Genomic DNA, 23,563 nt, shown 5'->3' with positions numbered 1-23,563 from the left:
ATGAGTGCCGTGCAATGCTCGATGGGCCAGATGGATGGAGTGGAGGATGGCTGGTTGATGGACACCCCATGCAAACACGGCTACGTCGCCAACAAGGAGGAGGTGGAGTAATGTTTTGGGCTGAAATCATGGGGAGAGAGATTGTCGGTCTCTTTAGGATCCCTGAAGGGGTAAAGATGAACTCCATAATGTATGTTGAGTTTCTCAAACAGCACTTCCTGCCATGGTTCAAGAAGAAGAACCGTGTATTCCGCAGCAAGATCATTTTCATGCATGATAATGCACCGTCTCATGCTGCACATAACACATCTGCATCTCTGGCTGCTATGGGCATAAAAGGGGACAAACTTATGGTGTGGCCCCCATGCTCCCCTGACCTCAACCCCATTGAGAACCTCTGGAGCATCATCAAAAGGAGTGTCTATGATGGCGGGAGGCAGTTCACATCTAAGCAACAGCTCTGGGAGGGTATTCTGTCCTCATGCAAAACAATTGAAGCAGAAACCATCCAAAACCTGAAAAATTCAATGGACGAGAGAGTTCAGAAGCTCCTTTCGAACAAGGGGTCCTATGTGCAAATGTAACATCACCTAGAATAAAGTTTTGAGTTGAAAACTGCTTGATTTCAGTTTGTAATAACCTGCTAATGCTTATAATTTCAAAAATGACCATTTTTTTGTTCTTTATTAAAATGAAAAGGTTGAAAACTCTGCTGTGCATAATAATTTGGAACATGCATTTTGAGTGCAGTTTGAGTTTTTTATTTTTTTAAAAATATACTGTTATCATAGGCAGTTTGTACAAAAACCTTTCAATTGTACTCTAATAGTTATTTGACTGGAAAATTACAATGACTGGAATTCATATAGATAATTTGGGAAAATCTGAGAAAATATTATTTGCATAATAATTTGGAACACAGTGTAATGCCATTTTAAAATCATCTTCAGCTGTGGCAAGGTCAATTGACTCTTCATTTCTAGCATACTACGGAGGTTCAATCCTAGGCTGATCACTTTCATCACCCCCTCAATGATCTCATCTGTCTGGTAGCCTTTCTGTAATCCTGCATCAACCTGGTGCAACAAGTTCATGAGGTTAACTTCACACATAGCGTTTTTGCGGCGGTTTTCCAATGCAGCACATGCTGCATTAATTAACGTACCGAATTTGCATTGCGTTGCAAAACACAGCAGGACTATTTCTAGCGTGATCACGCCACGAATTTGCGGCCATGGAATTACATTGAAACGTAGCAAACCCGCAGGTAAATGTGGATTTGCTGCGTTTCAATTAAATTCAATGCAAACGTGCTGCATGTGGTACCCGGGATGAAGAGGAAAAATCAAAAAATAACCCTCTATACTCACCTGTCCGGCCCCCGCCCCGGCAGCAATCTTCTACTCCCGGCAGCCAGTGGTATACTACTGGGAGCAGGCTCGCTTCCAGTAGTATACTGTACTTAAAGGACCTGTGGTGATGTCAGTATCAGCTGATGGTCACGTAACCATCAGCTGAGCTGTCACGTGACCATTACTTTAGTGGAACGAACCTAATTGACATTGCTCAACCCACTTTCAACTAGCAGGGACTATGCTAGTCTGCTTTAATGATCTGGAGAACTGCCACTACAGGAACCAATATCTATGACTTCCTACATCCCCGGATGAATCCCCATATGGAGGAAGAAACGCGTAGGGATTGAATACTATACTATATAATTTCTGGCTGTGGGGGGAACATTAGCCCAGTCTCACACTTTTGGACTGCTCTTGTAAGGGTGCGGGAGCATTTGCATGGGCACGACAGGGGAGACTATCTGAATACTGAGATTCCTCTGTATGTCATCGAATCCTTTATGGGCACCAGCAGCTGCTGAGGAGTTGGACTTCTTGGTTCCCCAACCTGTGATACTTTTTCAAAGTGGTGAGACCGAACCATTTTTAATGAGCGCTGATTTATATTATTGAACTTTGGCACTTTACAGTAAGATTGTAATTGATCCTGTGGTACTATTTTTAAACGTCTTATTTAGTGATGAGCGAGTATGTTCTGTTAACCCTTTCGGCGAGTATGCTCGGGCCGAGCTCCGAGTATTTACAGCTGCTCGGTGATATGTTTGAATCGCTCCGGTGTGCATGATTTGCACCTGTTTGACTGCTTTAGTACATGTAAGGAATGGCTATTTCTTTGACAACTTTAATACATGTGAGGAATGTGTAAGAAATAGCCATTCCTTACATGTACTAAAGCAGTCAAACAGTCGCAAATCATGCACACGGGAGTGATTCAAACATAACAACAAGCAGCTGTAACTACTCGGTGCTCGGCCCGAGCATACTCGCCGAAAGGGTTAACAGAACATACTCACTCATCACTAGTCTTATTAGAAGTTATATTTTATTTATTGTTAGAACTTTTCTCTCCTGCTGAATACCCTGTTTATATATATTGAGAGTTGTCATAGGGACGGCTACAGCTCGGTAACCTTTTGTTGTATCCCTCGCAGCACCAATCCCCCTGCTCCTCAAGCTGTGTCTGCACCAATCCCACCCCCGCTCCTCATTCTGTGTCCATACCAATCCCCCCACTCCTCATACTGTGTCCTCAGCACCAATCCTACCTGCTCCTCATACTGTGTCAGCAGCACCAATCCCACTGCTCCTCATACTATGTCCATAGCACCAATCTTCATTGCTCCTCATACTTTGTCAGTAACAGCAATCCCTCCACTCCTTATACTGTGTTCGCAGCACCAATCCCCCCTTCTCCTCACGCTGTGTCCGCAGCAACAATTCCCCCACTCCTCACACTGTGTTTGCAGCACCAAGCCCCCCCACTCTTCATACTGTGTCTGCAGCACCAATCCCCCGACTCCTTACAGTGTGTTTGCAGCACCAATACCTTCCCTGCTTCTCATACTTATCTCATCCCCGCCCCATTGTCCAGACAGGATGGAAAAATCACCTTACTTTTACTAGAATGGATTTCAGCCGGTAAAATAATTGTGACCTACCCACTGAGGAAATATGTACGCCCAGGTTGCTATCCTCGCCAGAATCCGGGCTCCTTAGGTTTCCGTCAGCTATTTGCGGTCAAGTATGGAAGGACGAGTACTCACAAAATGACCCTTTCCACTACAGAAAAAACACCCCCCCCCTTACGCCGAACTTCAGGAGGGCCAATAAGATGAGTCACCCCCCCAACTGCACAAATTCCTCAGTTGACTCAGCTCGAGGTTCCCTTGACGTCAGGCCCCCTGAAAGTTGGAGTGTCTCTATTTGTCCCTGACAAAGGCGACGGTCCACACCATGGATAGCCAGAGACATGGCTGTCTCCAAAGAAACTCTCATCTCATACAGATCAAAGGCATCCTTTACCATCACAGAGAGCCCCTGACAGAACTGGCTACGGAGCGAGGGGTCATTCCACTTAGTATCTGTGGACCACCTACGGAACTCTGAACAATATTGCTGGCCAGTTTCCTGGCCGAAGCTGATGTAGTGTAGATTCGGCCAGAGAGACGTGGATGGAATCATCGTATATGTGACCAAGAGCCCAAAAGAATTTCTCATTCGTCCGAAGTGACTGAAAGTCAGATGGGAGAGAAAGTGACCAGGCTTGGGAGTCACCCTGAAGGAGAGAAACTACAACCCCCATCCATTGCTCCTCGGTACCTGAGGAGTGAGGACAAAATTTAAAATAGAGTTTACAGACCTCCCTGAAAATAAAAACTTATCCCGAAACCCAGAAAACATATCCAGTAGAGCGATTTTGGGATTGACGAAGGGTCGCTTGAGAACCGTGGGGCCTAAACCTGAGGTGTTAGGGTGCTGCAAAACAATGGGGCGTAAGTCTGCCACCTCAAGGCTGAGTTGCTGCAGTTGCCCTGCCAGAGTAGAGACTGGATCCATAATGGATCAAAAAAGGTAGGGGCCAGTGTTAATATCATGTTGGTGTTGGGACTTTGAGCGGTAACCAAGTCCCTAGAATTAGGGACTGAGGAATTAGGCTATCCCTGTCCCCCTGATTACTCCTGAAGGTAGAGATGCTGGGATTTTGTTCCTTGCTATGCGCCTCTATCTAAGCAGATCTTTTCCCTCCTCCACCAAGGGTAGTCGGAAGCTGAAGTGTAAAGGAACACACTAATTAGACTAACAAGGGAAGATGGACAGGGATAAATTAAAATACCAACTACAAAAAATACACGCACCAAACAACAGAGCGGGACACAGGGGAGTTAAAGGAAGGAGGAACAAAATAGTAGAGGAAGAGGATATGCACACAGACCAAAATTCCGAGCAACAATCTCCAGACCAATCTCCGAACTCTAACTCCAACCACAAACTTCACCTCCAGCTCCAGAACCAGTCAGCAAGAACTAACACTGGCAATCCCCAAGTGCCAGAGCCGAGCATATATAGCAGAGGGGAGTGGCCAACACTGAACAACAGAAACATTCCATGTAGGATAGCCTCAGGAGCTCAACTGTACAGATTAACCCTTACAATGCTAGCAAGTAAAAAACCTTCACTGTTTAATATGATGGTGACATACTTCTAACCATTGCAGGAGTTCATGAAACCAGGCACTGCGATTTTCTAGCTGCTCTCTGTCGTGGTATCCTCGTGACAGCCACCTAATCTTAGCTTCCCTCCTTGGCATAATAGCCCCTCCTTGCCGTGCCCTCACTGTGTCCCCTAAATTGCCCCCTCACACTATTCAGTCTCATTTCTGTTCCCCTGCACACTTTTCTCCCGCCCATAATGACTCCTCCCACTATTCCCCTAAATAGTCTCCTCACACATTCCCCCATGCTCTCCATACTGTCTCCTCCTACATCCCCATACCGTTTCTGCACACATTTCCCCTCCTCGTATTATTTCCTCACATATTCCACAATCCCAATACTCTCTCCTCACAGTTCCCTCCTGTTCCCCAAACGGTCTTGCTGACTATTCACAGTTCCCCCACACTGCCCATATTGCCAAGCTGTCTCTTCACAGGTCCTCCTCGCTCCCCATGCTGACATTATTTTTTCACAGGTTTTCTTGCTTCCCAAATTGCCAAGCTGTCTCCTAACAGGTCTCCCTGTGACCTCACCAATCCCACCACCCAGGTTTCTCATACTGTGTTTGCATCAATCCCCCTTCCCTCATACTGTGTCCGCACCAATCCCACCCTTGCTCCTCATTGTGTGTCCATACCTGTGAAGGAAGTATATAATTGTAAGGTAGACTAATGTCAGTAGAACAAATGGCTAAGGCTACATCCTCATATTGCCTCCACACGAAGGATATAGCATCTGCCTGCTCTTATGCAGAAATTAGGACCACAGGAGGGAAATCTCCTGGGAACATGTAGAGGTGTCAAACATGGCAGCTTCACAGAGCTAGTAAATGGCTGTAACTAGAAGGAATAGTTCCTATTGTCTGTATATAGAGAGGAAGAGAGGGGGAAGACACAGGATATTTTAAATGCCACAACTTGTCAATCGTCCACTCACAAACAGTATCTTTTTAAAGTGGCCAATCTGTGTCATCCTGGAAATATGACCCTATGATCACATCAAACTCTCGCCTACTGTGAATACCTTCAAAATGAACCTGAAGACCCTCTTCCGACAAGCCTACAACCTGCAGTAACCCTCGCTCCACCATACCGCTGCACGACCAGCTCTACCCTCACCTACTGTATCCTCACCCATCTCTTATTGATTTTGAGCCCTCGCGGGCAGGGTCATTGCTCCTCCTGTATCAGTTGCCGACTTGTATTGTTCAAAATGATTGAAATTGTTTGTGCTATGTATACCCCTTTCATATGTAAAGCACCATGGAATAAATGGCGCTATAATAAGAAATAATAATAATAATGATCATGTCAGAATTCCTGATGTCCTCCTACAGTTTGACTACTAGTGGCTGCTATAGTTCACCTTAATAATTGTGCTGCAATTCTACTCCTTACCACTGGAGGTTGTGTTCTGCAATTGCTCTTTACTAATTTGGCAGATTCTGAACCTGCGGAATCCATCTTGTTTCCTGTTTGGGCCTACTTAAAGCTACATGGATCTCTCATTCATTGCTTGAGTATTGTGTCTAGCTTTTAGCCTAGTTTCAGTCTCCAAATCCTGAAAATTCTTATCCAGACTGTTCTTTTTCATCTACGGATTATTTCCTACAACTCCTTTGCTTTATCCAAGAACTTCTACTGCCGCTTGCTGTTCCTGCTTGTGCTCCTTCGGCCATTGCTTTCCAGCAGTACTACGCCAGTATCATAACAGGACACTCAAGCCTTCATCATGGATGCCGCCGAGAAAAATTTGGAGGTTTGTTTAAATAAGATGAACTGTTTCCTTACCAACATTTATGCAGATATGCAAACACTAAAAACAAAATACATATTTGAAACTTAGACATCTCATAATGTTCACGTTTTTGGACAAGCTACACAGGATCTACAGAATATTGTGCAAGATTTAAGTAATAAGATTGCACTGCAGATCCTTCAATTGTAAAATCAACATATTTCTCCGGCCTCTCCACCCAGCCTTCCACTCCCACCTTTCAGGTTTGGCGGAGACCATGACAAATTTTGTGGATTCATCAACCAGTGCAGATTGTACTTTGGTGCACACCCTGCTCACTTCCATACTTACAGATCAAAAATTGTTGTATATCATTATGCTACTGACACATAAAGCATTAGCTTGGGCCAGCCTCCTTATTGAAACTCATGATGATCGACTTAATGATCTGGAGGCTTCACTAGCAGCCATAAGCAAGGTGTTTGATGACCCTAATCGTTGTCCAACAGCTTCAGCTACACTGATGGTTCTACGTCATCAGGGTAAGGTCTCTATTGCAAAATTCACCACAGAATTCAGACGGTGGGTGATTGATACCGAATAGAATAATGCTGCAAAATTATCTTTTTAAGAACGGACTAGCCAGCGCACACAAAGATGAACTAGCCCAGGCCACAAATTTTGATGACTTCATTCTCCATTGTATTCGTATAAACAACCGATTATCAGAGAAAAGATTGTAAAAGTGGAATTCAAACTGGTCCCGCAACAGTATCCGTTATCCACCTGCTTCAACCACCAGTCCCAGAGACTTTGAGGTGGTAATGAGTTCTCACATATCTGAAGTTGAATCCATGCAGGTCGACAGCCTGTTAAAATGTGAAAGTGCTGAGAGAAAAGAACAAAAGAACGGAGACTTCGGGAAAATCAGTGTTTTTATTGTGGAAAGACTGACCACATTCTCATCAATTGTCCCTCTCGACTACGTAAAACAGTGGCAGTGGTAGTGGATCCCAACTTTTTCGATGAAGAATCACTCTTGTCTGAACCAGCGCCTCCAGTGAATGCTGGCATACATTCAATTTCTTCTACTGCACTCTACATTAAAAAAGAAAACAAGGACTCTCATTGCTTCCTTTCTATCAAGTTTCAAGTTGATTCTCAATGGATTCCCACATCTGCCATGGTTGATTCAGGAGCACATGGAAATTTTATGACCATCTTTTTCGCAAAGGAACATGGGGTAAAAATTCAAAGCAGACTTTCATCTACTATCATGGAAACTGTTGATGGATCTCCACTAAATTGGGACTAGTGCATCAAGAGACTGAACCCTTAGAGATAATTATGGCACATTATCACCATGAGGTCTTATCCTTCTTACTAATCTCATCTCCACATTTCCCAATAATCTTGGGGTTGCCAGGGCTCCAGACTCAAAATCCCACAATCAATTGGGAAACCAAAGAAGTGTATTTTCCATCTACTGTACACTTCCCACAGGCTTCACCAAATGAAGAGGTTGGAGAGGATCCTGAACAGTCTTCTAAACTACCATCTATGTATAAGGAATTTGATGTATGTGACAAGAAAAATGCTGACAAACTCCCTCCTCATTGGCCATATGATTGTCCAATTGATCTATTGCCTGGAGCAGCGATATCCATTGGAAGCACTGGTCGAGCAGGAATTAAAAACACTCAAGGAATACATCGATGAAAATTTAACTAAACGGTTTATTTTTTGTTAATGTTGAAATATGTTTAGTGCAAAAACTCAATTCCGTGTATGTAAGTGTTCTATTGCTAGGTTTGTGTATTGTCTATAAAGTTTAAAAAAAACTCCCAGAGGCTCAGACACAGAAAAGACCATGTGACTGTGTTCAGTTTCCTGTGTCTGTGCATGAGATGAGAAGCAGCCTGCTGCTGCTGCACAGAGACACTTAAGATATGTATATTCCTGATTCCACAAAACCTATCATATCTGTACCTGTTTATGGCTAATTAAAGCTTTGTTCTGTTGTCAACACGCTTTGAGAGTATCCTGAATGATCCGCTGCCAGCAGGTTATGGGCCCAGCGTGACACAGAACTCCAGTGTAGCACAGAACCCCAGGAGTGACACAGAAGAGTAATACAGTAACAGAAGTCCAAAGCAAAAGCAGCACAGAGCAACAGAGAAGATGTCCACAAACAGGGATCACTGCAAGTTCTCAGTGCAAAGTCTCACCAATCAGAATTATCAATCTTGGAAATTTAAGGTAAAAACGCTGCTCATAAGAGAACAGGGCTGGCATCAGCACCCGGCGCACCCAGGCAAGTGCCGAGGCCCTGAGCAGGTGGGGGGGCCCTTTAGCGGTCGGACACCCCGCCGGGCTATGGGCGGAGGAGAGTGGTGCCAGCGCTCGCCCTCCCCCCCCCCCGCTTGCTCAGGGCCCCGGTAGTCGGATACTTACCTCTCCCCGTGCCTCCGCAGATCAGCTGTCTTCCTGCTGTGCGCTCCCTGTGACGTCTCAGGTCAGAGGGTGTGGTGATGTCTTTCCACCGTGCCCTTCCCTGAGCCATCACAGGCAGCGCAGAGCAGGAAGACGTAGCGGCAGCAGGTGAGGTGAGTATTTGATTTTTTTTTTTTTTAATGTATGGAGGCATGGGTCATTATATGAGGGGGTAACATCCTGCATGGGGCATTATATGGGGGTAACATCCTGCATGGAGCTTTATATGGGGGGTGACATCCTGCATGGGGCATTATATGGGGGGTGACATCCTGCATGGGGCATTATATGGGGGTGACATCCTTCATGTGGCATTTTAAAGAGAGGGGGGTGATATCCTGCATGGGGCATTATATGGGGGGGGAAAGGGACATCCAGTATGGGGCATTATATGGGGGGGAGGGACATCCTGCATGGGGCATTATATGGGGGGAAAGGGACATCCTGCATGGGCACTATATGGGGGGGAAAGGGACATCCTGCATGGGGCATTATATGGGGGGGAGAAGTGACATCCTGCATGGGGCATTATATGAGGGGTGACATCCTGCATGGGGCATTATAAGGGGGGAACAGCCTGCATCGGGCATTATGTGGGGAGAACAGCCTGCATGGAGCATTAGATGTGGGCCAGTATCCTGTATGGAGCGTTATAAGGGGACCAGTATCCTGTACGGAGCGTTATATGGGGGTCAGTATCCTGTACGGAGCGTTATATGGGGGGCAGTATTCTGTATGGAGCATTATATAGGGGCCACTATTCTGTATGGAGCATTTTATGGGGGCCAGTATACTGTGTGGAGCGATTCGCCGATTTCTGAGCTAGTGTTGAATTTACAATAGATATCACTCATGTAATGTAAGAAGTGAAATCTTTGCATTGTACTATACCTATATTTCTCTGCGGTATCTGTGCATCATGAATCGTGGTATGTGTTAAAGGGGCCACAGAGACTCTTTCGCCCGGGGTCCAGAAAAACCTGGAGCCGGCCCTGTAAGAGAAGGTACGTGAAAATATACGCAGGAACAAGTGCCTCATCCATTACCAGATGACTGGCTAGAGAAGGATCAGAAAGCACAAAGCACTCAATCTCCCTCAGATGATCAGATTGTGCATATATGCAAATGTGCAACTGCAAAAGAGATGTGGGATGAATTACAGAAAGTGCATGAGAGATCAAATATCAGCAATAAGCTTTATCTCATGAGAAAACTGTATCAGTCTAAGCTAAGTGATGGGCAGAATTTGCAGGACTATATAAGAAACACCCTAGAGATTGTGGAGCGTCTCATTGGAGAAGAAATTAAAGACTTTCATGTTGCTGCACTACTATTACGTGGTCTTCCAGAAAGTAATGACACACTTGTCACTGCACTAGATGCACGGCCAGATGATGAGCTCACACTAGAATATGTCAAAGGCAAGCTTGTAGATGAATTCAAGCGAAAAACACACAATGTAAGCAGCAGTAATGAATCTAGAGCAGAAACAGCATTAAATACACAGGACTTTACTATAAATAAGAGCAATCTAAGGGAAACTCGTAAATGTTTTGTCTGTAGGAAGCCTGGCCACCTTAAAGCAGACTGCAGAATTTGGAAAGCAAGAATGAGTCAGCTTAAAAAGCAGAACAGTGATCAAAAGGTGAAATCAGCTGTAGAGGAAAAGTCTGCATGTGTTGAAACTGCATTTAATACCAGTACAGGCTCATCTACAAAGCATATGTGGTGTATAGACTCTGGTGCTAGCAGCCATATGACGAATAACAAGGATTTCTTCACTGACCTTGATGAAAGCAAGTCAGAAAAGGTCATCTTAGCTAATGGTCAATATATGACTTCAGAAGGAGTAGGAGACGGCTACCTCCACTGTCCAGTTTCCTCATCACAAAGCAGAAAGATTCCAGTAAAGGATGTTCTCTATCTTCGCGGTCTTGAAAGCAATCTTCTGTCAGTTAAGAAGCTTACGCGAAAAGGGAATGTAGTTACTTTTAAAGACAACAGCTGCATTATATCAAAGAAGGGTCACACTCTTGCAGAAGGAAAAATCCAAAATTAAATTTATCAGCTAAAATGCAAAGAAAAAGTGTACAGTGCTAGACAAGATCTGCATAAAAACTGTATCCATATATAGCAAAGACGTCTTGGGCACAGAAACCCAGAAGCAATAAAGAAGCTAGGTCAACTTGCAAATGGTGTGGAAATCAAGCAATGTAGTCAAATGATGAAGTGCACTAGCTGTCTTAAAGAGAAAATGTCCAGAAAATCCTTTCCTAAAGTAAGCACCACTAGATCTGCACAGCCACTGGATTTGATACACACAGATGTTTGCGGTCCAATGAATGTTCAAACTCCAAGCAAGAAGAGATATTTTCTCACATTTATTGATGACTACTCCAGGTATACAGTCGCCTACCTGCTTCACAGTAAGGATGAAGTTCCACAGAAATATCTTGCCGTAGTATTTAACAAATTTGGAAGAATGCCAAAAGCCCTGCGTGCAGATAATGGGACTGAATATACAAGTGGTAAGGTGCAAGCCATTTTGAAAAAGAATGGAATCGTGTTCCAGACTACCATCCCATACAACCCAGAACAGAATGGCATTGCAGAGAGAAAGAACCGCACTCTCTGTGAAAGTGGAAGAAGTATGTTGTTTGATGTGAATCTACCTACAACGTATTGGGGAGAAGCCATCACGACAGCTTGCTATCTTCAAAACAGACTGCCAGGTAAAGCCACAAATAAAACTCCATATGAGCTATGGAACTGTGAGAAGCCTAATCTGAAGCACCTAAGGATATTTGGAAGCAAAATGTTTGTGTATGTTCCCAAAGAAAAATGTTCTAAGTGGAATCACATGCAAAGAAAGGAGTCCTGGTGGGCTATAGCGAAACTCAAACGGGATACAGAAACTTGCACCCAGAGACTAACACAGTAACAATCAGCAGAGATGTAGTGATTGATGAAAACTCAGTTTCGCTCAAATTCCATGAAGTTACACCAGTCATTCAAGCCAAGAAACAAGAACAAGAATCTCAATCACCAAACCCAGTCTGGATAAGCTCTGAAGCCAGCAAGAAAGAAACAGAAGAACCAAGTCAACCTCCAGTCAGGAGATCAGAAAGATCAAACAAAGGTATCCCAGCTAGACGTCTTTCTTATATGGTCAGAACACTTCCTGAGCCAGAACCACAGTCATGACAAGAGATGCAAAAACTGCCTGTCCACAAGAAGCAGAAGTGGATAAATGCCCCTAATGAAGAGATGGAGTTCCTTCACCAACTCCAGACATGGGAGCTTACGGAGCCACCACAAGGAAAAAGAGCTCTCGGATGTAAGTGGGTCTTCAAAAAGAAATATGACTCAGAAGGTAAAGTTCACCGATTTAAGGCAAGATTGGTGGCTAAAGGGTACTCGCAAAAGTATGGTGAAGATTATGATGCTACATTTTCTCCAGTTGCGAAGCAAACTACATTCAGAACTTTAATGTCCATAGCTGCAGTTGAACAGATGACAGTGAGACATTTTGACATCAAAACAGCCTTCCTACATGGTGATATTGAAGAAGAGTTGTACATGAGCTAACCCGAGGGATATATTAAAAAGGGTGAAGAGCACCTTGTTTGTAGAATGCAAAAATCTCTCTATGGACTTAAGCAGTCGGCAAGAGCATGGAACTCAAAAATGAACAAAGTTTTGATGGTTGAAGGATATTAAGGGTCTCAAGCTGATCCATGTTTGTATACAAAAATTGTAGCAAAGGAGTGGATATATGTTCTCCTATATGTAGACAATGTAATCATGTCTCATCGAGATGAAAAGGAAATTACAAAGCTATGTGAAATTCTCAAGCAGCACTTTCAGACCAAGGACCTTGGAAATGTGACGTATTATTTGGGAATCCAAATCCAGAGAGAGGAAGATGGGAGTTTTCTTCTCAATCAAAGTTCTAAAATTTCCGCAATCCTGAACCAATTTGCACTGTCAGAAGCCAAAGGTGCGTCAACACCAATGGATCCATCCTACTTAAAGTTGGAAGGAGAAGAAGATCTGCTACCCACCAATGAGAGTTACAGACAAGCTGTGGGGGCGCTTCTGTATATAGCAACCACAACTCGTCCAGATATTACAGCTGCAGTTGCAATTCTCTATGGAAGCAAGCCACGCCAAAGAGACTGGAACGCAACTAAGAGAATTCTACAATATCTTAAGAAACTCAAAGGCTAAATCTTAAGATATCTGCATCAGGAGATCTCACTCTCAGAGGTTATGTGGATGCAGATTGGGCTGGAGATATAAGTGATCGGAAATCAACAAGTGGTTACTTGTTCAAGTTAGGAGAAAATTAAATTTCTTGGTCCAGCAGAAAACAAATGTCAGTCGCATTGTCGCATTGTCTTCTACAGAATCAGAATATGTGTCAGCTGCTTATGCAAGTCAAGAAGTTATTTGGTTGAAACAACTTTTAGAAGATTTCGGCAAGCCACTAGCTCAACCAACAGCTATCTATGAGGACAACTAAGGATGTATTAAACTTGCCAGCAGTGAGAAGATTAGTGCAAGGACTAAACACATCGATGTTAAACATCACCACTTACGTGACTTTGTAGAACGTGGTGTACTAGAGTTTGTTTATTGCGAGTCTGACAAGATGTTAGCTGATGGTATGACAAAACCATTGCCAAGAGCCAAGTTTGAGGACTTCAGAACCGCAATGGGACTAACAGGATAAGTAGTTGTTGAGTGGGGGTGTTGGAATATGTTTAGTGCAACAACTCCATTCCTGTGTATGTAAGTGTTCTATTGCTAGGTTTGTGTATTGTCTATAAAGTTAAAAAAAAACAAAAAAAACTCCCAGAGGCTCACACACAGAAAAGACCATGTGACTGTATCCAGTTGCCTGTGTCTGTGCATGAGAGGAGAAGCAGCCTGCTGATGCTGCACAGAGACACTTAAGTTATGTATATTCCTGATTCCACAAAGCCTATCATATCTGTACCTGTTTATAGCTAATTAAAGCTTTGTTCTGTTGTCAACACGCTTTGAGAGTATCCTGAATGATCTGCTGCCAACAGTTAAAAAGAAAGATGGCTCCTTGATAGTGATGACCGAATATGTTCGAAAAACAATCGCAAATTTCAAATTCGGGATGAATGTGGCACATTCGGATTTGTAATCGGAAATCAGAGCATTTTTTCTTAAAATCTGCTGAAATCGGTAAAATTCGGTAAAAGTGCTGGAAATTATTGCGTTGCAACTAAAGTATTTTTAACACTTTGGCTAGGATAGTGGTGGTGTATGATAGTATAATAATAATTTTTATTTTTATAGCGCCAACATATTCCACAGCACTTTACAATTTTAGGGGGGACTTATACAGACAATACAGACTTTACAGAATAAGGATAACTCATATCAAAAGGAGTGAGGGCCCTGCTCGCAAGCTTACAGTCTTTTTTTTCTAACTTTATGTGTGCTGGCCAATCAAGGCGCAGGAAGCATCCACACTGTCCAGACACAAGGGCTTGTGACATTGGCTGCTAAAATCACATGTCCCTCTCTATATAAATAGCAGACATGTTGTGTTAGTGCCATTTTGTGATTATAACAGGTCACAGAGGCTGCTGACAGTGCTCCTGCATACTGAGAGATTTTAGCTAGTTGGATCGGCGGTTGCTTCTAAGTCAGATAGTTTAGGTAGCTAGTGTCTCGTGTGGCTGTGAAATCGACCTTCCAGCAGATTTTTTTTTTCTTGTGCCATTACACAAAGACAGTAAGGCACATGTCACAGAAGTCTGTTGTACACTGCTTCTATTGTGCTCCATGCACGAGTACACCTTTAAAAATCTATTTTTTCCAGTTGCTAACGTGCAACAGCAAGCCATAGTAGCCCACTTTGTCATTTTGTGGGGTTAAAATTCAGCTGTATGTAGAGCTCCTGCAGAGTTCAAAAACCTATTTTTTTCAGTTGCTAAAGTGCTACAGCAAGCAATAGTAACCCACCTTGTCATTTTGTGAGGGTGAAATTCAGCTGTATGCAGAGTGAAAAAAATAAAACATTTCTGTGACAAACGTGATACACCAGGCTAGATCTGAGTTTTGAAATTGTTTGGAGCATATCTTCTATGTTATAAAGGCCTCATCCACACTACAAAAATACTTCTCTTACTAACGTGATAAAGTAGGAGACATCTCAGGGTGCCAAGAAAGGGTGGATTTCTGCGATCGAGGGGGGCTGGTGATACCAGACAAACAGTGAAGGTGCAAGAGCCAAGGAACAAATGGAGGAGGAAGAGGTGATGGACAAGCAACTGTCAGGAGATGAAGAGGATAATCAACCTCTCTCTGTTGTTCGTGTTTGGCGGGAAGGGATGGAGGAAACAAGCATCAGTTACCCAGCCACCAACACAGTATGGGCTTGGACCTCATGGAAGAGCCTGACATATGAGTGCCTTTTTGCTGCACTATCTGCAACATGATCCCCGTGTAGTTATGATTCGAAATAGTGCTGACTTCTGGTTTGCCACTGTTAGATCCACATTACAAGAGTAAATTTTGCCAGATGCTTCCCACCCTGGAAAGTGACCCGTGAATGCTGGAGTATCGAAACACGCTTTTACACAACCTTAAGAGAGGTTTTTCCCCAAGTCAGTAGAGAGCCATACAGTGTGCATCGCAGCTCTACACTTCCAACCTCCGGCACATCAATTTGTCAACACCAAAACATTATCATCAGCAGCAGTCTAAGTGGCAGAAGCAATTTCTGTGAGTCCTTTCAGACATTTTTTAGACCAGCTCGTGCACCAGCACAACAGAGTACAAGTCTGACACGTGGTAAACAATTATAGAGGATGGTGCAGGAGTATCTAGAACTCAATATCAATACCATCAGGGAGGGTTTGGACCCTTTGAAATTTTGGTCTTCAAAAATGGTTGAGTGGCCTGAGCTAGCCTGCCACGCCTTGGAGGTTTTATCATGCCCGGCAGCCAGCCTTCTCTCAGAACGTGTCTTCAGCGCTGCTGGTGGTGTTCTGATAGATAAGCACAGCCGATTGTCCACTGAAAGTGTAGACCGCCTATCTTTCATCAAGAAGAAATAGTCATGGATCTCCAAGGACTTTTGCACCCAAATGACAGACTGTACAGACTAGGCGATGATGTAGTTTTTAGTGTGCTGCACTGATCTCCCGTAATTGCAGTCTATGTAATGTTTATGCTTCTGTGCCTACTGTTACTGCTGCAGATGTTAACACTCATTTTTTGAAATGTAAGTACTCCTGGTTAGGTCTCCTTCTGCTGGGTTGGCTATAGTGGAACATTATAGAATCATAGAATCATAGAATCATAGAATGGTAGAGTTGGAAGGGACCTCCTGGGTCATCTGGTCCAACCCCCTGCTCAAAGCAGGATTCACTAGATCATCTCAGACAGATGTCTGTCCAGCCTCTGTTTGAAGACGTCCATTGAAGGGGAACTCACCACCTCTCGTGGCAGCCTGTTCCACTCATTAATCACCCTAACTGTCAAAAAGTTTTTTCTAATATCTAATCTGTGTCTCCTCCCATTTAATTTCATCCCATTGCTTCTAGTCTTTCCTTGTGCAAATGAGAATAAAGATGATCCTTCTACAATGTGACAGCCTTTGACATATTTGTAGACAGCTATTAAGTCTCCTCTCAGTCTTCTTTTTTGCAAGCTAAACATTCCCAAATCCTGCAACCGTTCCTCATAGGACATGGTTTGCAGACCAGTCACCATTCTGGTCGCTCTTCTCTGAACTTGCTCCAGTTTGTCTATGTCTTTTTTAAAATGTGGTGCCCAAAACTGTACACAGTATTCCAGATGAGGTCTGACCAAAGAGGAGTAAAGACCGATAATGACTTCACGTGATCTAGACTGTATGCTTCTGTTAATACATCCCAGAATTGTATTTGCCTTTTTTTGCTGCTGCATCACACTGTTGACTCATGTTCAGTCTATGATCTATTAGTATACCTAAGTCTTTTTCACATGTACTGTTGCTTAGCTCTATTCCTCCCATTCTGTATATGCTTTTTTCATTTTTATTGCCCAGATGTAGTACTTTGCATTTTTCCCTTATTATAATAGTTATACTCTAGTGAAATTAATTCTTTGGTGCAGATATTTTTCTCCACACAGGGGTACACATGGTAAAATCTAAATTGGTTTTCTTACTACCTTGGTACAGTATATAAAGCAGGCTACATTTCATCTTTAAATTCCTTGGTGCAGATATTGGTCTCACAGGGATACACATGATAAAATCAAAATTGGTTTTCTTACTACCGTGGTATATAAAGCAGGCTACATTTCATCTTTAAATTCTTTGGTGGAGATATGTTTCTCCACACAGGGGTACACATGATAAAATCGAAATTGGTTTTCTTACTACCTTGATATATAAAGCAGGCTACATTTCATTTTTCAATTCTTTGATGCTGATATTGTTCTCCATACAGGGGTACACATTAGCGATGAGTGAGCACTAAATGTGCTCAACTTAGTGGTTCAGCAGTTTATCAAAACCTAACCAGATCTGCCAGAGCTGCTTGTGAAAGTGCACCACATGTGTGCTCATTTCAGAAAGTCAGCTACAGCTTCCACCACCTTCACAGTGGTTCAGCAGCACTTACAGCTTACCGACTGGTGTGCGATGTCACCACACATTGGAAATCAACGTTGCAGATGTTGGGAAGGATTTGTGAGCAGCAGAGGGAAGGATTTGTGAGCAGCAGAGGGCAGTTGTTGAGTACTAGCTTCAACATGCCCACTGGAATTCAGATCTGTCTCTGCACATAAGAGCTCATGAGTGGGCATGGATGTCTGACATCTGTGCCATCCTCCAAAACTTTGAGAACTCCACCACTCCATCACTGCAATAGCAACAAACACCACAGCTTCTCCAGAGACTGACTTCTTCAAAGAGGTCAGCATAGAATGAACTATAACACGCGGTCAGCTGATGGATCATGTGGCTATTTAAAGGGAGGTAGAAGTGGCACCAACAAACATCAGCTGACCACTAACAAACAGCTGCCAGCAAGAGACTGACATTAAACCTTGCTGGACTAAAAGGAAAAAACTACATTTAAATTACAGCATAGCCAGAGCTGCCACAAATCTCCAAATTATTTGTGACAACCAGCAAGCTAAGGAGATGGTGGCCTGTATTATCATGAAGGAGTTAGCTTGTTGTCTAGGAGACCGACCACCTCTGCTGTCTATCTTGTGAACATTGTGTTGAAGCTTGTAAGGATTAAGAGGTTACATTGGCAAGTCTGGTTTTTATATTAAAGATCCTGCTGTGCTTTTATAGTTTTAAGTGAGCACACAGAGACCATGGTTTCTGCAGCAGCGCATCCAGTCTGGGACAGTGACAGAGAAATTGCTGTATCATCAGGTTGAGGATGTGAGCCATGCAAGGCATGTATATGAGGTTGCGCTTGCGTAGGGCCGCCACCATGTTTGCACCATTATTGCACACAGCCTTCCCTTGCTCCAGGTTCAGTGGAGACAGCCATTGCTCAAACTCAGCATGGATAGCTGTTGTGAGTAGAGATGAGCGGTGTTCGACTAGAACTGTTTGCCAATCTCAAATTTGAGCTGTTTTGGGCAGTGTTCGAGTCGTTTGATGAACACGAACGATTTGCAAAAAATTTGGCTGTTCGAGGTTACGTTCGATAACTGTTCGTGCACCAAAAGCGTCATGCATGTTTGGCGCTATTTCGTGCACCAATCATGCAGGGATTGTCTGCCACTCACTGTAATGTCACAGCCATGGTGGTTGTGGCATTACAGTAATTGCCCAAATCGATGGGCACAGTGCTCACAGTGAAACATGAAAAGCCGGCAATTCATCAGCGGGAGAATGAGCAGGAGAATTTTCCCACGCTGGGACAGCATTGAGATGGCAGGCTGGATGGTAGCAGAACGCTGCCATCCAGCTTGTCATCCTTCAGAGATATTGCCTGCGCTCCGCCGTGTCTCTGAAGGATGGCAAGCTGGATGGCAGCGTTCTGCTACCATCCAGCCTGCCATCTCAATGCCGTCCAAGCGTGGGAAAATTCTCCTGCTCAAGCGGTGACGTCATTTGCCGGCACCGCATGCGCAGGAGAATTCTCTCACGCTGTCAGTGACGTGCATGAGGTGAAATGAGTTCATTGGACATGAACTCGGCTCATCTGGATGCCGTCACAGCGAGACACTGAGGAGCGCAAGCATGCCTGCGCTTCTCAGTGTCTGCTTCATGGCAAGCTGGATGGCAGCTTTCTGCTGCGATCCAGCCTGTCATGTCAATGTAGCAGAGCTGAAGGTGTCCTGAGAACCATGGAAAGGTAAGGATGAGGTTGGTTTATTATTTTACTTTTATTGCAGAAGATCGTTGACTTCAGCTGTAATGGGCGTGACGGTGAGTAGAGTTTAATTTAGAACATTAAAGAATTGTGTGTTTATTTCAATTAAAGGACTTTATTCTGGGTGTTTGTGGTTTTTTTTTTAACTTTGACTATGGGGTTAGTAATGGGGGTGTCTTATAGACGCCTCTCCATTACTAACCTGGGCTTGATGTCAACTGGCATTATAAGCTGACATCAACCCCAGCCCTATTACCCCACTGCCACCGCTACAGGGCAGTGGGAAGAGTGAGGCTAAGTGCCAGAATTGGCGCATCCTATGGATGCGCCATTTCTAGGGCGGCTGACGGCTGGTGTTTCTAGCCTGGGAGGGGGCCAATATTCATGGCACCCTTCCTGGGCTATTAATATCAGCCCCCAGTTGTCTGCCTAGCCTTTGCTAGCTATTAAAATAGGGGGGACCCCACATCATTTTTTTTTGGGTCCCCCATTTTAATAGCTAGTAAAGGCTAGGAATTCTGCTGGGGGCTGATATTAGTAGCCTGGGAAGTTCCGTGGGTATTACCCCCTTCCCAGGCTGGCTCAGCTGTCTGCTTAACCTCCGCTAGAGACTAAAATTACGGGGAACCCCACGCCATTTTTTTTTTAATAAATCCTTTATTTTAACACTAAATGACAAGAACACTAACCAACACTGTCACTGTACTTCTTATATATGTGACTGACATGTTTCTATCTATCTAATCTAAGTGTGATGCTCTATTCTTTCTGCTCCAAATTGTCGGGTACCGATGCTGAATTGCCGGCCGGCTTCTTTAAAGAGATGGTGCATGAAAACACTAATGCTCTATTCTATTCTATTCTGAGCAGTTTTTCAGCTTTTGGACACTATGTGTTTTTGTTTGCCTGCCATTGGTTTAAAACCGTGTTCGACGCTGTTCGACCGTGTTCGACGAACCGTTCGACGAACATGCCGGTGTTCGATGAACAGAACCGAACCTGAACACTATGGGGGTGGCTCAACACTAGTTGTGAGGCAGTGAGGGGGATCACATGCGAGGGACGGTATGTATCCCCCAGGATGTGCATAGAGGCATATTGAACCCGCTGGAGTGCATTGCAATCAGAGAAACAGCTGTGCTTGCAGTGAAAAATAAAAGTAAAAGTTTGGACTTGGTCAAGTTATTTGGCCAAGTCGGATTTAAGAAAACCTGACCTGGGCTTTTATTTTTTGAGTGATCTACAGCAGAGGTCCCCAACCGCCGGTCCGCGGACCAGGACCGGGCCGTTGGGGTTTTTCAGCCGGTCCGCGGCGCCGCTGACAGCAGAGAACATTATGCAGGACGGGGTGGGGCGTCGGGCGGGTCTTAGTGACGCGGCCCTCCTGCACAGCATGGTGTGTTCCTGACGGGGTGGGGCGTCGGGCGGGTCTTAGTGACGCGGCCCTCCTGCACAGCATGGTGTGTTCCTGACGGGGTGGGGCGTCGGGCGGGTCTTAGTGACGCGGCCCTCCTGCACAGCATGGTGTGTTCCTGACGGGGTGGGGCGGCAGGCTTTCCTCACTGACACGCCCCCGGCAGAACATGTTATGTGGTGCGTGCTGGGGCAGCAGACTGGCTTCAGTGACGCGGCTCCCGGTACCGGTGTTCAGTGTGTAGCACTGCTAAGCAGCAGCGCTGTATACACTGACGCTCAATGTACAATGCTGCTACTTAGCAGCGCTGTACACCGAGGTCCCGCCAGCATCCTCCCCATACAGCTCCACCCTTCCATAACCCCACCCCCATATGACCAAAGCCCCGCCCCCACCCCCACCGGGCCGTGGAAAACTGGTCTTGCTTAAAGCCGGTCCCTGGTGCAAAAAAGGTTGGGGACCTCTGATCTACAGGATGTTAGTGAGGCGGGTCACTCCCTCTAGCCCGTGTCTTACAACTGGTTCATGTTTGGGATTCACATTTAAACCTCAGCAAAGGTTTGGGTGTGTCAGTGGCTTGTTTGCTAGCTGCAAGCATAAGGCTCTGTGCACCGCGAGCTTGTGTGAAGGCATAACACAGACCTGTGAAGACAACGTAACGGATGCACCTCTGAGCAAAACAGCAACCAGTTTACACGGACTGTTTGGACCACCCAGCTGCGGTCCGGAGGACATCATTTTCATTTAAGTTGTAAGTTTTTGCAAATAAAGACATTTAAGTTAAACTTTGCTTGGGTCACTGCCTCATTACTTCACAGTGTGAACACCGTCGTACTACACTGTCCACAACTCTTGATCAGTTTGACTGCGATATCCAAGGCAAATTAATTGAAACACTGCCTGATTGCATTGAGCCCTGGCTGCGCAGTACGGAGGTGGGGGGGGGGTTATATCTGCACTGTTGGAACGTGTGTCTCATTAAGGCAGAGATTGAGGGCAAAGGTGGAGGCCCTAGAGGAGGTGGAGGAGGCAGAAGCACTGGAGGAAGTGTTAGATACAGAGGTTGTCCCGCAACCCTTGGGGATTCCAACACTTGCTGTCTAGTGACACCTTGGTATTTAGTGATTTAGTTCTCCATCACCTGGTGTGTAGTAGTTTTATTCTCCAATCCTAGCTGTTTAGTAGTTTAATTTTCTAACCCCTGTTGTCTATTAGTTTAGTTCTCCATGTTCTGGTGTGTATTTGTTTTGTTCTCCAACCATAGCTGTTTAGTAGTTTAATTCTCCAACCTTTGTCTATTAGTTTGGTTCTCCATCCTCTCTGTTCTCCCACTCCTTGCCCTGAGTGTCACCTTCCTCCTCTTCCTGCCCTGACAGCACAGTACAGTTCGCGTGCGCCTCAAGTATCTGAGTCTCATCAGGATCATCACCTCTGTGCAACCTTCCATCCTTCCAAGATCTCCTTCTCTATTTCCCTCTTATCTCTTCTTGCCACAATCGCATACAAGATTTGTCCCATGCATCTCCCCTATTGTGTAACTTGGTACCCCAACACATCAGACTCTCAGCTACTGTGGAAACCTTCAAAAGGAACCTGAAGACCCACTTCTTCTGCCAAGGGTACAATCTGCAGTAACCCATGCTCCACCATACCGCTGCACGACCAGCTGTACCCTCACCTACTGTATCCTAACTAGAGATGAGCGGTGTTCGACTCGAACTGTTCGCCAATCTCAAATTCGAGCTGTTTTGGGCGTTGTTCGAGCCGTTCGACGAACTCAAACGATTTGCAAAAAATTTGACTGTTCGAGGTTATGTTCGATAACTGTTCGTGCACCAAAAGCGTAACTGGATTTTTTCACAGTAATACTGTTAATCAACGTTAATAGACAGTTTCAGTGTACAGTGGGCGGGGGGAGGGGCAGGGGATGGATCTCTGCAGAAATAATGCCGATCTCCATTTTTTTTTTCTTTCCCGCATTTACAGTGGGGCGGTGCAGTCTGTCGGCCTATCAGCAGCGCACACACGCAGCGAAGTGCTTTTTTTTCACACAAGCAAGGGCATGTGTCATTGGCAGTGTATGTCACATGTCCTTGCCCTATAAGACCCAGCCATTTTCCCCGTTGCCACCATTTTCTCACTGCTGCAGCTGAGTGTTAGACGGCACCGCTGCTGCTGTGGGCGCTATACAGTATAACTGAGCGAATTTCCAGAGATAGGTTTAGGGAGTAGGGACTAGTTCTAATTGCAGCCCTTTTGAGGGCTAGCTTACAGCAGTTCATAGCACTTTTTGCCAGGCAGGTCTGTGCCAGTGCTGTATAAGTGTTTTTCACAGCATTTGGCTAAATGTAGCTCAGCCAATCCTTTTGGGCCTGTAGCAGTGTCTGTTAGTCATTGGAGTAGCCTATCTGTGTTGCAAGCTACGCCACCTGTGTATCTAATACCAATTTTTTACTGCATCTAAGCCAGGAAATCCTTTTGGGCATAGTAGCATTGTCTGGTAGTCAGTGGAGTAGCCTATCTGAAGCAAGCTACACCACCTGTGTATCTAATAATTTTTTTTTACTGCATCTAACCCACTAAATCCTTTTGGGCATAGTAGCAGTGTTTGGTAGTCAGCGGAGTAGCCCACCTGTGAAGGAAGCTACACCGCCTGTGTATCTAATGCTGATTTTTTACTGCATCTAACCCAGGAAATCTTTTTGGGCCTAGTAGCAGTGTCTGCTAATCAGCGGAGTAGCCCACCTGTGAAGGAAGCTACACCGCCTGTGTATCTAATTCTATTTTTTTTACTGCATCTAACCCAGGAAATCCTTTTGGGCCTAGTAGCAGTGTCTGGTAGTCAGTGGAGTAGCCCATCTGAAGCAAGCTGCACCACCTGTGTATCTAATTCTAATTTTTTACTGCATCTAACCCAGGAAATCCTTTTGGGCTTAGTAGCAGTGTCTCATATTCATTGGAGTAGCCCAGCTG

The 23,563-nt window shown here is 44.7% G+C and overlaps 1 long non-coding RNA gene across 1 annotated transcript in view; it reads left to right on the top strand.

Annotated features, from left to right (window-relative positions):
* The first annotated feature begins 1,546 nt into the window (after positions 1–1,546).
* LOC141169504 (uncharacterized) overlaps positions 1,547–23,563 on the top strand; it is an 89,271-nt gene continuing 67,254 nt past the window's right edge. The window contains exon 1 of the long non-coding RNA XR_012252297.1: positions 1,547–1,694. This is a non-coding gene — a long non-coding RNA (uncharacterized lncRNA). The remainder of the gene's footprint in view (positions 1,695–23,563) is intronic.

Source organism: Phyllobates terribilis, unplaced genomic scaffold, assembly GCF_046119375.1.
Source record: "Phyllobates terribilis strain yellow unplaced genomic scaffold, ASM4611937v1 Scaffold_1__5_contigs__length_1240528914, whole genome shotgun sequence".
Taxonomy (NCBI): domain Eukaryota; kingdom Metazoa; phylum Chordata; class Amphibia; order Anura; family Dendrobatidae; genus Phyllobates; species Phyllobates terribilis.
Note: the sequence above shows the minus strand (reverse complement) of the source record. Positions and strands in the feature narration are given on the sequence as shown.